The sequence below is a fragment of the Nyctereutes procyonoides genome, unplaced genomic scaffold (assembly GCF_905146905.1).
Source record: "Nyctereutes procyonoides isolate TBG_1078 unplaced genomic scaffold, NYPRO_anot_genome, whole genome shotgun sequence".
Classification (NCBI taxonomy): domain Eukaryota; kingdom Metazoa; phylum Chordata; class Mammalia; order Carnivora; family Canidae; genus Nyctereutes; species Nyctereutes procyonoides.
The window spans coordinates 3,932,799-3,947,342 of record NW_026575144.1 but is presented as its reverse complement, the minus strand read 5'-3'; the positions used below and the strand labels follow the sequence as shown (position 1 = coordinate 3,947,342).

The window sequence follows — 14,544 nt, the reverse complement described above, 5'->3', positions numbered from 1 at the left end:
AGCCACCCAGGAGTCCCGAAAATGTAATTGTTCTATAAATTATTCCAAACCTTTAATCTGACCTCAATAAAAATACCAATAAGATGTTGGAACTGGAAAAATCAATTTTATGCAAAAGTAAATATAATCAGGAAAGTTCTTGAAAGAAAGAGAGAAAGAGAAAAATGAAGAAAAAAAATATTAATGATCGGGAACTAGCCTAACAGATACTACATTTCCAGGCTCAATTAATACAACAGTGTGAAACTGGAGCATGAATCAAGAGTCATCAGGAGAGGGCAGCCCCGGTGGCTTAGCGGTTTGGCGCCACTTTCGGCCCAGGGCATGATCCTGGGGTCCCGGGATCGAGTCCCACATCAGGCTCCCTGCATGGAGCCTGCTTCTCCCTCTGCCTGTGTCTCTGCCTCTCTCTCCTTCTGTGTCTCTCATGAATAAATACATAAAAATTAAAAAAAAAAAGAGTCATCAGGAGATAGTTTATAAAGTCCCTAAATAACATCAGATAAGTATGGGCATCTAATATAAGATAAAGGTGGATTTTCATATCATATGGGGGGAAAAAGAATGAGAAAACTGAGTAAATTCTTTTAAAAACAGAAATGGAACTTTAGAGAGTAATAATGTAATTTTTACAGATGAAGAAACAGACACAACAAGAAAATAAGTGACTGAATTTTCCTGTCCAAAATCTTTTTATAGAAGCCCTGGGACTAGAACCTGGATTTCCTAACTCAGAGCTGAATGATTTTTACATTCTAAGATGGTGTGAAGGAACTATATTGTTTTCATTGCTTGTTGGCATGAGGTGGCAAAGAGCAAAGTGTTTTGCCATCTGCTGAATAAAACTTTAAACTTTGAACATAAAATGGAGGAAAAGGAAACCAGTCTAGAACAAACTACAAAATTATATACCTGAGGGGAAAAAAAGGGTAAAACCTAATAATTTATATATTTTTAATATGCTTTAATAACATTGATGTTACCTTTCAGGAAGAAGAAATAAGCAGGATTAGAAAAAAAAAGCAATTCAACATGAAAGGGTTTTTAAGATTGTGTTCATAAAAAGAACACAGGAAGACGATAAACCATTAATGGTTAAAAAGAAAAAGAATTCCTATTTTGTTAGTTACTTCTGTCAAGAAAATTATTTTTAATATGGCAAGTGTAAACTAGAGATTACAAATAAACTAAACTAGAAAAGAAAGTAGAGGATTCTTTTTAAGAAACCAAATTAGTTTTCCTTATAAATAACATAATTACAATAGAGATAATTTGGAAAACAAAAGAAATGGGTAAAAAGGATCTTCTACTTTTAACAGTTAAGAAGTAAGTAGACTTTTAACCCATTTTTTTTTACAAGTATATTTGCTACCAAGTTTCAAGATACAACTTAAAATGAGCAGCCTGGGGCAGCTGGGTGGCTCAGTGGTTGAGTGTCTGCCTTTGACTCGGGTTGTGATCCTGGGGTTCTGGGATCAAGTCTTGCATTGGGCTCTAAGGAGCCTGCTTTTCCCCTCTGCCTAGGTCTCTGCCTCTCTCTGTCTCTCTCATGAATAAATAAATAAAATATTAAAAAATAAAATAAAATGAGCAGCTTATAAATTGTATCTTGAAACTCATTACATCACCATTCTTTAAAATAGTTGCCTAATAAAAACTTAATCAAGTAAATGAGCACTGAATTTTATTATGCATTTTCTTAGTGTTGGATATTTAGACTTTTTGCTGTTTTATTATTACAAAAAATAAGACAATCTTCATGCTTTTATTAACTAAAAATCCAAGTTTATATGGGCTCAAATAAATTACATGTTAGCATATTAACTTGACAGATATAAACTCAGAGCCATTACTGATAGTTTTTGAAAAAACAAATCAAGGCACTGTCAAGATATTACAGACAGGTATCTATTGATATAAAGGAGGAAAGGAGCAATTCAGAAACAAATTATATGCTAGTAAACTGGAACTCCAGCAAAACCCCAAGATGGATAACCAGAATCATAAAAAAAAAACCTAATAAACAGTGATTACTAAGAGCAAATATACTCATTGAGAATAATTTGTCTTTTAATAAAAACAAAGATTACTTTCATCAAGACAACCTGCAATAGGAAAGGCAATGAAATATGTGCCTGGATGACAGTTTTTGAAGCTGGTTAAAGGAATGCTAAATAACAGTACTCTTTTTTTAACCTATATGTTTAACCTGTACCTGTACTGTTTCTAATCATCTTTTGTCTTACATACTATTACATGAAGACTATCTTTATTTGCAAATTAATAAATGACACAATGATTCAAAAAGAGAGGCACCAGTCCCTTGAGGTCTTGCATTGGTCATACTATCCCTGAATATCTTGCTCAATTTAAGAAAACATGAGAAATAATTACAAGCTGAGATGTGTAAATGACATTTAAAAATCATGGATTATTAGGATTATTTAAACAAAAGGAGAATGTCTTGCCTGGAGAAGAAGAGGACAAGTAATGATTATTTACAATTATTTAAAGTGTTAGGTTATTTGGAAAGGAAGGATCTTGTGTAAGTAAAATTCAAAAGCCAATTCTAGCTCAACACAAAGAATAAAAAAATTTATAATAATTAAACATTACCATACCAAAGCAGACTTACTCATGAAGTAGTGAGCTTCCAATAACTAGAAGCAATTAAGAAAAATCTGGATGAACACTTGACAAGTGTCAAGTCATTGAAGGATCCCATTTCTGGCTGTGGCAAGGAGTGATTTACGAATATTAAAGATTCTTTCGGGCAGCCCTGGTGGCGCGGTGGTTTAGTGCTGCCTGCAGCCCAGGGCGTGATCCTGGAGACCCTGAATCGAGTCCCATGTCGGGGTCTCTGCATGAAGCCTGCTTCTACCTCTGCCTGTGTCTCTGCCTCTCATTCTCTCTGTGTATCTATGAATAATAAATAAGGGATCCCTGGGTGGCGCAGCGGTTTGGCGCCTGCCTTTGGCCCAGGGCGCGATCCTGGAGACCCGGAATTGAATCCCGTGTCGGGCTCCCGGTGCATGGAGCCTGCTTCTACCTCTGCCTGTGTCTCTGCCTCTCTCTCTCTCTCTCTCTGTGACTATCATAAATAAATAAATAAATAAATAAATAAATAAATAAATAAATAAATAAATAATTTAAAAAAAAGATTCTTTCAAATTCTAAGATTCTAATACTAATACTGTCTTCTTTAAGCCATTTCCTTCATGTTTATGAGCAAAGTGAAGATAAGGAAGATTAAATCAAATTTTCATAAACACTGCTTCTACTTTTGCATATCTTAAAGCATAAAGGGAATACTGTCAAATGTTCATGTATCATTCAGATAAGGTGGAAGAGCTAAAAGTAAAAACTAACTTCTCTCATATCAGAATAAATTAAGTTAACCAAGGTTTGTACCACTGGGCAGCAATAAAACTACATGGGAGACTTCTACAATATGGGATTTCTGTAATCCACAGATCCTTTGTCTCTTATGATAAAAAAGCAAACGTAATTTTGTGGGAATGGGAAATATTACAAAATTAAATGAACCCAACCATAAATGCAAAACATGTATTAAAAGGGTAATAATCAAAATCACAGAAGAAATTCAAAGTTAAGCTAAAATATGTCTTATAGTTTTGCGTCCTGTCAAGCATACCATCTCAGAAAGTAGGGTATATGCCCTAATGTTTGCATATAACAGATTTCCTGGTCTTTTTTGTTCTAAAACTAATTTAAAAATGTATTTTCCAATTTTTCTTAATCATTTCACTGTTTGTACTTTTGAAAACTTGAATAGAATATCTATTTCTTTACTGGTTTTATTCATTTCCGTCTGGCAAACATCTGTTTCTTGTACAGCACAAGTCAACAAGGCTCTACAATTATTTCCCCATTACCTCCTTGTTTGTCAAAAACTCTGATGTCAGCAACAATCTAGAAGCTGAATTTTTCAACGAATGGGGGATTCACAAATTCCATTAAGCATGATATGGTAATTATTTTACTTCTTTAAAAAATTAATGCTTTTTAGGTAATGATGATCATGTATGCTAAGTACCACTTAGATTCAAAATATAGTTAATACCAAAATTATCCAAGTTTCAACCGTATTTCTTTAATTATTGATCATTTATGCCAACATTTTGACAGTCATATCAAAATACTGCTATGCAAATTTAAAAAACTAAAATGGAAGAAAAAACTTTACATAAAGACTTTCATACTGAAGTGTTTTCTTTCAATTACCAACAAATTAATGATTCATTTTATTTTATTTTTTTTTAATTTTATTTATTTATGATAGTCACAGAGAGAGAGAGAGAGAGAGAGAGAGAGAGAGAGAGGCAGAGACACAGGCAGAGGGAGAAGCAGGCTCCATGCACCAGGAGCCCGACGTGGGATTCGATCCCGGGTCTCCAGGATCGTGCCCTGGGCCAAAGGCAGGCGCCAAACCACTGCGCCACCCAGGGATCCCCTTAATGATTCATTTTAAATGAACTTTTCTTCTTTTATAACATGTAGTATAATCGAAAGTTATAGTACGTGCTCACTTTAGCAGCACACTCTAAAATTGGAACTAAAGTTATATTGCAAATGAGTACAGAGAAGATGTAATTTCAGGTCAATAACCACTAATAAAATTTCTATACACTTCCTTTAAATACTTCCCTCCCCTCTAAAGCTCTAAATTTGCTTAATTCAGGTCAGTTCCTGTTTCCCCTTTAGAGGGACTTTCCCTCTAAAGGATAAGGCAACAAAAATCCCAAATCTAACTGGGAAAGGAAAATATTGAGGCCCATTAATAATGCCCAGAAGCCTTGCTTAAGTTTATAGTGTATAAGTTATAAGTGTATAGAGAAGAAAGTTTCAAAATTAGACTCTTCATGGATAATCAAGATTCCTTCCAGGATCTTAGTTTCCCTCAAAGTTTGAGATGGACTAGAAGCAGTCTGTGAAAATAAACTTCTTTGGGACTCCTGTGGATTTAGTAGTGCTTTATAGCTTTTCAAACAGTTGCTTTTTCCTTGGGGATTTGAAAGCTTCCCTGCACTGACAACTTGACCACCTGCTACAGGAGATTTTTAAAGAACAAGAAGTTTTCCTAATTTCAGGAATCCTTAGGATTATATATTTCCTGCTTTCCATCACATTTAGGTCAATTTAAATTTTAATGTTTTAACTTTGAGCTTTATTCTCCTTGGCCTTGGAGAACATGAGCATACTTTATTTTTTATTTTTTATTTTTATAAATTTATTTTTTATTGGTGTTAAATTCGCCAACATACAGAATAACACCCAGTGCTCATCCCATCAAGTCTTTATTTTTTAAATCTTTTATTTTTTTATTTATTTGAGAGAGAGTGAAAGAGGCAGAGACACAGGTAGAGAGAGAAGCAGGTTCCATGCAGGGGAGCAGGGGGATTGGAGTAGAGAGACAAACAGACTTCCTGCTGAGTGGAGAGCTCAATTCTGGGCTTGACCCCAGGACACTGACATCAAAACCTAAGCCATAATCAGAACCTTTACTGACTGAGCCACCCGAGGCACCTTGAGCATACTTTAAAAGTTACATCATTTAGTTACAGAAAAAAACTATTTTAAGTGGAACTATGCAGTTTTCTACTCTCATAGGAAAAAACAGTTGCTACTAGAAAAGCAACTGTTTATGAAACCAGTTCATCAATGAATGGGTCAACTAAAAATGCCTGTGTACTTTCCATTGCCATTTCCTTGACCAGGAAGGAGTCTTCTTTACTATTCTCTTACAGTGGTGAACTAGATTGAGCTTTGTTATGCCTCATTATGTTTATTACTATATTAACTGGTGAGGAAATCTGAAAGGTGCACTTTGCTTCCAGAGCTTGATGCTGAAGGCACAGAGTAGTTCAGCCAACTAGAACAGTGGTTCTCAAAGGGTAGCCCCTTGTCTGACAGCATCGGCAATAATAAGCAACTAGTTAAAAACATGCATTATCAGGCTCCACCCCCCACTACCTGAAACAGAAATTCCAGGGGTGGGATCTAGCAATCTGTGTTGTAACAATTTTTTTTAGTAATTCTGAAGCACTATAAAATTTGAGAACAAGTGACTCAACAGTGACTTTTTTTTTAATTAGAGAGAAAAAGGAAGAGGCAAAGGGAAAGAGAATATCTTTTTTTTTTAAGATTTTATTTATTTATTTATTTGAGAGAGAGAGAGAGAGAGAGAGAGAGAGAGGCAGAGACACAGGCAAAGAGAGAAGTAGGTTCCATGCAGGGAGCCCAATGTGGGACTCCATCCCGGGACTCCAATCATGCCCTGAGCCAAAGGCAGATGCTCAACCACTGAACCACCCAGGCATCCTGGGAAAGAGAGTATCTAAAGCAGGATCCACTCTCAGCATAAAGCTGGGGGCTCAATCTCAGGACCCTGAGATCATGACCTGAGCTGAAACCAAGGGTAAGACACACAACCAACCAAGCCACCCAGGCACCCGAAAGCAAGTGTTCTTAATCTTTTTGGAGTTGAGGAACTCTCAGAGTCTGATAAAAGCTATAGCTCCCCCCAAAACATGAAAATACGTAGTTTTGCATCACAATTTCAGAGGTGTCAGGGCAGCCCGAGTGGTTCAGCGGTTTAGCGCTGCCTTCAGTCCAGGGCATGATCCCGGAGACCCAGGATCGAGTCCCACGTCGGGCTCCCTGCATGGAGCCTGCTTCTCCCTCTGCCTGTGTCTCTGCCTCTCTCTCTGCCTCTCTCTGTGTCTCTCATGATAAATAAATAAAATCTTAAAATAAAACAAAACAAAACAATTTCAGAGGTTTCCAAGATCATCTGGAGAATCTAAGAATACATATTCCTAAGCTTTAACCTTGATGAACTACTAAATCAAAAACTCTGAAGATGGGGTACTGTACTTGTAAGTATTTTTCAAACAATATTTAAATCTTTTCTATACTGCCTCAACATTCCCACAAACAAGTTCTAATTACCCTGCCCAGGTGACCAGGTACACCAGGTTGATAAGGCTGGCCCCTGGCTTACAAATTCTTCCTATCTTCCTCTATGACCTAGTAACGACATTCAAAAGCACCAGTGAAATCCCCCCAATCTGACATCCCAACAAAGGCACTAATCCACAGATCGTTGTACTCTCTCTTGGCTCCCTATCTACTGGTTGAACCTACTCCCTTCTGACACACAATGACATTATCATAGGACCTATGAATATAAAAAACTTTGTTTTCCTGTGCCTCTCCTATGGTCTCCTCTTGTGACTATACCTGACTGAACATCACATAAAAGAACACAGGACAAATGAAGGAATCCTTAATTTTAAAATGCTATCTTGGGATCTCTGGGTGGCTCAGCAGTTTGGCACCTGCCTTCAGCCCAGGGTGTGATCCTGGAGACCCGGAATCGAGTCCCACATCGGGCTCCCTGCATGGAGCCTGCTTCTCCCTCTGCCTGTGTCTCTGCCTCTCTCTCATTCTGTGTCTCTCATGAATAAATAAATAAAATCTTAAAAAAAATAAAAATAAAATGCTATCTGAGGTTCGTCAGCTTTGGGAGCCATGAATCGTGGTTGAGAACATTTGGCCTACAGTGACTAGATCTCAGGACAGAATGCCCCAGTCCAGGTCTTAGACATTCTCTTCATAGATCAGATCAGTCTCCTTGTTACTTTGCTAACTTAACCTCCTACTTTCTCAGGAAGCACAGGATCTTTAAATAGCTTACATTGGAAAGCTATTCGTTCTCAATGTGGGGATATTTGAGCCATGTAGGGATCAATTTCACTCACTAGGTTTTCAAATTCAAATAACCTAGGGCTAGCAGAGGCTAAACTCTTTCAAATTATGTAGAGAGATAACTATTTAAAGATGCCCTCCCTTCCTAAAAATATCAAGCAGTTAAAGCATCAGGGCTTAGAAAGCAGCAATGCTGCTTCCCTAGATTACACGGAAAGAGAAAACACACCCCAAAAAAGTAAACAATATAACCACAAAGGTAGTTTCCTCTTGATGCTATAAAAAAGATGAGGTTTCCAATCATTGCCGTTCCCTACTTTCTACTCCTAGTAGGAGGAACAAAGAGGAAGTTCCTCTAGAGAAGATATGAAGAGCCAGAAGTGTAGTTAATCATTCAACAAAGATTTCAAAGCTGATTAAAATTGCCTGTGAGGAAAAAAAAAAAAAAAAGAAAGAAAAGAAAAGAAAAAAATTTCCCAGGTCACATGAACTATGAACTCAGAATGACTTGGCTCAAGTCTGTGGCCCAAGGAGTTGAAGGCCCAAAACTATCCCATAAATGTTTCTATCACTATAATAAATTGTAGCTATCCTAGGGTGTGGGGTGGTGGTGGAGACTAAGGGTAGGTGTCCTATCCTAACATTTATAAAGTACACATTAAATTATAATTAAAGTGCTCATCTTTCAAAAAATATATTCAAAATATTACTCATTTTGATATATGAAGCATAAAACACTACTCTTGAATCAAGTTCTCCAAGTACATGCTTTGATAACTACAAGTTTATGGCCATTCATTATTCATTAGTTAGCCAACATTTGTGAAACACCTACAATGTGCTTGCTACCTACCCACTATGCATGGTATCATACACAGGAAAGCAAGATTATCAATATTTTATTTTCCCTGGCATCTATCTAAATAACAAAGGAACTGGTCTTACACAATGAAATTTAGTAAGAGTAAATGTTAAATCTCTAGTTTTAGGTTCCAAAAAGCTACTCCTTCAGTATGGTGCAACACACACTCCCACCTCATCTCTCACAAGCACACATTAGTATAATATGTGGTAAAACTTGCTTGGCAGCTTTTGATGCAAAAAAGGATTAGGAAGTTTTATTCAGTCTACAAATATTCACAGGAACATCTACAATGTGTTAAGCATTGTCCCAGAGATTTTGGATGATGCAAAGATGAGGCTACATAGAAACTCATTATGAGGCAAGAATGTTACTGTGGTGTGAATGCTAAAAATGCTACTATACAGTGTTCCAAATATGTTAAGAAACGGTCCCAATATATTGATATTACTTTACAGGAAAATTAAAGGCATCCCATTTAGAAAGATATTCATATTAGAATATAAACAAAAACAGGTGATCTGGATAGAAGTTCTGTCTATAATTAAGTCATATTAATATTGGTTAAAGGAATTGGGAATGTTTAGCCTAAGGTGTTTAAGTGTTTAATATATGGAAAAATTGGGCAGCCCCCATGGCTTAGTGGTTTAGCACCACCTTCAGCCTGGGGCATTATCCTGGAGACCCAGGATCTAGTCCCACGTCAGGTTCCCTGAAGTCTGCTTCTCCCCCTATGTCTCTGTCTCTCTCTCTGTGTGTCTCTTGTGAATAAATAAATAAAATCTTAAAAACAAAATATGGAAAAACTTAACATACCTTGTTCTAGAACAGAAGAAAAGAAAGGAAGAAAGGGAAAGAAGAAAGAGAAAGCCTTAAAGGAGTCCAGAAAGTCCTTGAAATTATTTATAAAAATTTATGAATATAAGTCCCCCCCCCCCCGGGAAAAAGGTTATTGATAGTTTCTATCAGATTTTCAAAGGAGTCTCTGATCCAATGGATCTAAGAAATAGTGGCTAGAAAATACACTAGGTCCACTAATATAAGTTACATATAATCAGATTTTGGTCCAATGTTAGGAAAAGCCTTATAACAATTTTAGCTGCTCAGCAATGGAATGAGCTACCTTATAAAGCAGTAGTATCTTAGAAAGAAAGCATTTATGCAGAAGGTGTTTATTTATATAGGATACCATGGTATAAGACATTTTAAGTACACTTTCATTTTTTTTTTTTACACTTTCAAATCTGTCAGGTCTTTAAGTTGAAAAAACATTTGTTTTGAAATTCTAAATCATATTTAAGAACATAAGAGTTTTCAAAATTTGCCAGAAGTGTGTTAGAGGCTAAAATTATTGTTGTGTAAGAATTCTATTTATAGGTAGGACGTATATGACATAATAAATAGCTGTAAATATATGTTTTATTTTTGGATAATATCCAATTCTGTTCTAGCTAACAACAACAAAAAACGGGAAAGATGAAACACTTAAGATGTGGTTAGTATAGACAGCAAATACCCAATGTGGTATTTGCTGTGACAAGTGTGGCACAGTAGACACAGAAAGAGAACAGAGAGAAAGAGAATACATGGAAACATCAAGTAAATCTTATCATTAAGCTCAGATGTCAGTCCTAAATTGTCATTCATTGGGGATTCCCATTGTGGCCTTATATGTCCTCTGTCAAAAATGTAAAAGATGAAAGGCATGGCTGCTCAGCAAGTCTTTGACAAGTAATACTTGTGGTCAGGCTTCTTTACTCCCACAAAAATAAGCATGTATTGACTCCAGGCCCCTTCTTTTGGCTAAACTCCTAGGTTCATATCCAACTCTGGTCCTTATAGTTATGTTATCAGCAGGGAAGGCTGTGTGGCATAGACAGGACAAAAGAACTTGGTAAGTCTCAGAATTATGATCCTTTCATCTCAACTGCATATCATGAATGTGTTGTTCATCAACTTCATATTCTTCCTCTTCTTTCTTTCCAGTATTTAATATATCTATATCTGTATCTATCTATATATATATTTTTAAAGTAAGCTCCACACCCAGCGTGGGGCTTGAACTCATGTCCCCAAGATCAAGTGCTGCATGCTCTAACAATTGAACTAGTCAGGTGCCTCTCTTTCAAAATTTTCTTTTTAAAGATTTTATTTATTTGAGAGAGAAAGCAAGAGTGGGGGGAGGGCAGAGGGAGAAGTAGACTCCCAACAGAGCAGAAAGCCTGACATGGGGCTAGATCCTAGGACCCTGAGATCATGACCTGAACTGAAGGCAGACACTTTGACTGACTGAGACACCCATGGTACCCTCTTTAAAAAATTTCTAATGGATTTTATTTCTTAGAGCAGTTTTAGGCTCATAGCAAAATTGAGCAAAAAAACCCCTTGAGTTCTCATATAGTCCCTACTTCTACACATGCACAGCCTCCCCATTACTAATATCCTGAAACAGAGTGGTAATTTATTCTAACTAGTGAACCTACACTGACACATCCTTATCATCCAAAGTCCAAAGCTTACATTGGGTTTCACTCTTGGTGTTGTATATTCTACAAATGTATGAGCTTCAACAAATGTATGACCCATAACCATTCATTAGAGTTTCATGGAGAATAGATTCACTGCCCTAAAAATTCTTTGTGCTCTACCTGTTCATCTTTCCCTCCCCACTCACCACTGATCTTTTTACTGTCTCCATACTTTTGCCTATTCCAGAGTGTCATATAGTTGGAATCATACAATGTATGGCCTTTTTTTAAATTTTTTTTTATTTATTTATGATAGGCACCACAGTGAGAGAGAGAGAGAGAGGCAGAGACACAGGCAGAGGGCGAAGCAGGCTCCACGCACCGGGAGCCCGACGTGGGACTCGATCCCGGGTCCCCAGGATCGCGCCCTGGGCCAAAGGCAGGCGCCAAACCGCTGCGCCACCCAGGGATCCCTGTATGGCCTTTTTAAATTGGCTTCTTTCATCTAGTAACATGCATTGAAGGCTCCTCTACACCTCTTCATGGCTTCATACTTCATTTCTTTTTAGTGCTGAATAATATTCCATTGTCTAGATGTAGCCCGTTTTATGAAGGACACCTTGATTTGCTTTTAAATTTTGGGAACAATAAATAAAGCTGCTGTAAACGTCCAGGCATAGGTTTTTGTATGAACACAAGTTTTCAACTCATGTAAGTAATTGCCAAGGAGCACAACTACTACATTAAATGGTGAGGGTAAGTTCAAATTTTGTAAGAAACTGCCAAACAGTCTTCCAAAGTGTCTGTACCCACTGTACATTCCCATCAGCAATGATTCAGAGTTCCTTTTGCTCTATATCCTTGTCAGCATTTGGTGTTGTTAGTGTTTTGGGATTCTTTTCCTCCATTCTATTATGTGTGTAGTGGTTATTTCCTTATTTAAAATTGTAATTCTCTAATGATATTTGATGTTGAACATCTTTTCACATGGATATTTGCCATCTATAAATCATCTTTGGTGAGATGTATGTTCACGACCAATTTTTAATCAGTTGTTTGTTTTCTTATTGTTGAGTTTGTATATTTTTGATGTCTTTTTTTTTTTAAGATTGTATTTATTTATTCATGAGACACACAGAGAGAGAGGGGCAGAGACACAGGCAAAGGGAGAAGTAGGCTCCATGCAGGGAGCCCGATGTGGGACTTGATCCCTGGATTCCAGGATCACACCCTGAGCCAAAGGCAGACGCTCAACTGTTGAACCACCCAGGGGTCCCTATTTAACAACTCTTAATTCCAGTATTTTAATATGATCTGTGCATCCCTCTGTTGTAGAGCTTCTGGGACTTTGTCAGTGCACATAAAAAGTACATTATATCAGAGTAATTTCCTATACAACACTTGTAAACCAGCTCACCCATCAAAAATTCAGCATTAATGAAGTTTAAATCACTGTACTTCTTGGTGCATAGTCCTGTAAAAAGGCTTTCCATTTGGTTTATTCATAGAAGAATGTCGTAAGAGAAAACTAAACATTTTCTCTCCTAGAGAATAAGTAATTTATTATCTAATTATTCATTTTCTATGCACATGATAAAAATTATTTATGATTTGAAGTAAAGAAACAAAACCCATGGATGTAAATTCATGGCTAGAAATGTTAACTGAAAAAAGAAAAAGAAATGTTAACTGAAAGCAAAAAAAAAAACAACTGATGGACAGTTAAGAACTTTTAGGAATATTTTTCATTTTTTAGCAATTAGCAGCAGTGCTCTGGCTTATAAATTAAGACAATGAGCAGTGACTTGCTTTTCATGAATAGTGACTAAAGCTACTTGATGGATGTCATTTACATATTTATTTATAGTTTAAATTTATGTTATTTATAAGTTAGATCCTGTTATAATAAGGTTCTAAAAGATTGTACAAATTCCTTAATTCTAAAAGTAAACATTATTGCAGTTTATATTAAAGGTTGTAAGCTATGGGTTGAATCTTCAAGAAAAAAATTTTTTACTGGGCTCAGTCAGAAAAGCACGCAACTCGATTTCAAGATTGTGAGCTCAAGCCTCATGCTGGGTGTACAGATTAATTAAAAATAAAATCTAAAAAAACTTGTTTTAAACATAGCTTTCAACACAGCAGTATCTATTATAATAATACCTAAATATAAATAAAATCAGACGTAGGGGCACTGAGTGGCTCAGTCAGTTAAGCATCTGCCTTCAGCTCTAGTTATCCCAGGATCCTAGAATATAGCCCCCTGTCAGGGAGCCTGCTTCTTCCTCTCCCTCTGCCCTTCATCCCTGCTTGTGTACACTCTCTCTCAAATAAACTAAATCTTTTAAAAAAATAAAATAAAATCATGGAGGTCACAAATATTTAAAAATCATGGCATTGGGATCCCTGGGTGGCGCAGCGGTTTGGCGCCTGCCTTTGGCCCAGGGCGCGATCCTGGAGACCCGGGATCGAGTCCCACATCGGGCTCCCGGTGCATGGAGCCTGCTTCTCCCTCTGCCTGTGTCTCTGCCTCTCTCTCTCTCTCTCTCTCTCTGTGACTATCATAAATGAATAAAAAAAAATAAAAAAATAAAAAAAATAAAAATCATGGCATTCTCAAAATGTCATTCATTATTCAAAAACTTGATTACAGAGCAAAAATTCTATGACTGTCTCTGTTACATATAAAACTTATAAAAATTATAAAAAACATGATTATGAAAATCACAGAAAAAATAAAAGGAAAGATTAATAGTAGATGCACAAAATCAAACATGTGTAACTTAGCCTTTTTCAAATAAAGAGACGACAAACAAGATCATACTCTGAAATTACATAAATTACATAAATGTTCTAGGGAGTAGTAAAACAAGTTTATGCCAACACTAACAAAATATCCTTGAAGGATGGTCTGCAGGTATGAATTAGACTTTAAGGAAACTCTGAAGATTTATGAAATTTCAGAAAACGTTTAAAACTGATTGAGCAGGGATGACTGAGTGGCTCAGCCTTGAGTGTCTGCCTTCAGCTAGTGATCCCATCCCAGGAGTCCCACAACAGGCTCCCTGCATGAACTACACTGCTAGTAACTTGTTTTAAAGAACTGTTTTGACGTCATCCTAGTGGTGAGGGTGCCTGGCTGGCTCAGTCAGTGGAGCATGTGGACTCCTGATGAGGGGGTTATGAGTTTGAACCCCATGTTGGGTATACAGATCACTTAAAATTAAAACTTAAAAAAAGTCATTCTAGTAGTCATTCCCACAGATTGAATAACCCTAGGAGCTACTTAAGTCTGTGGGAATAATTAAGACAGGACAACCATCATTATATCATACTAATAGTCTATAAACATTTTAATGACAAATCTATTTTATAGTACCTCATTATTAACATGATGATATAAGACCACCTCCCATTCTTAATCAGACTCAAGTGGGGCTGGATAAACAACAATCACTATGTTCCTAACCATATTCTGAAGTG

The 14,544-nt window shown here is 36.7% G+C and overlaps 1 protein-coding gene across 3 annotated transcripts in view; it reads right to left on the bottom strand.

Moving 5' to 3' along the window:
• Positions 1-14,544, bottom strand: part of JMJD1C (jumonji domain containing 1C) — a 325,600-nt gene that overhangs the window by 95,491 nt on the left and 215,565 nt on the right. The window lies entirely within an intron of this gene.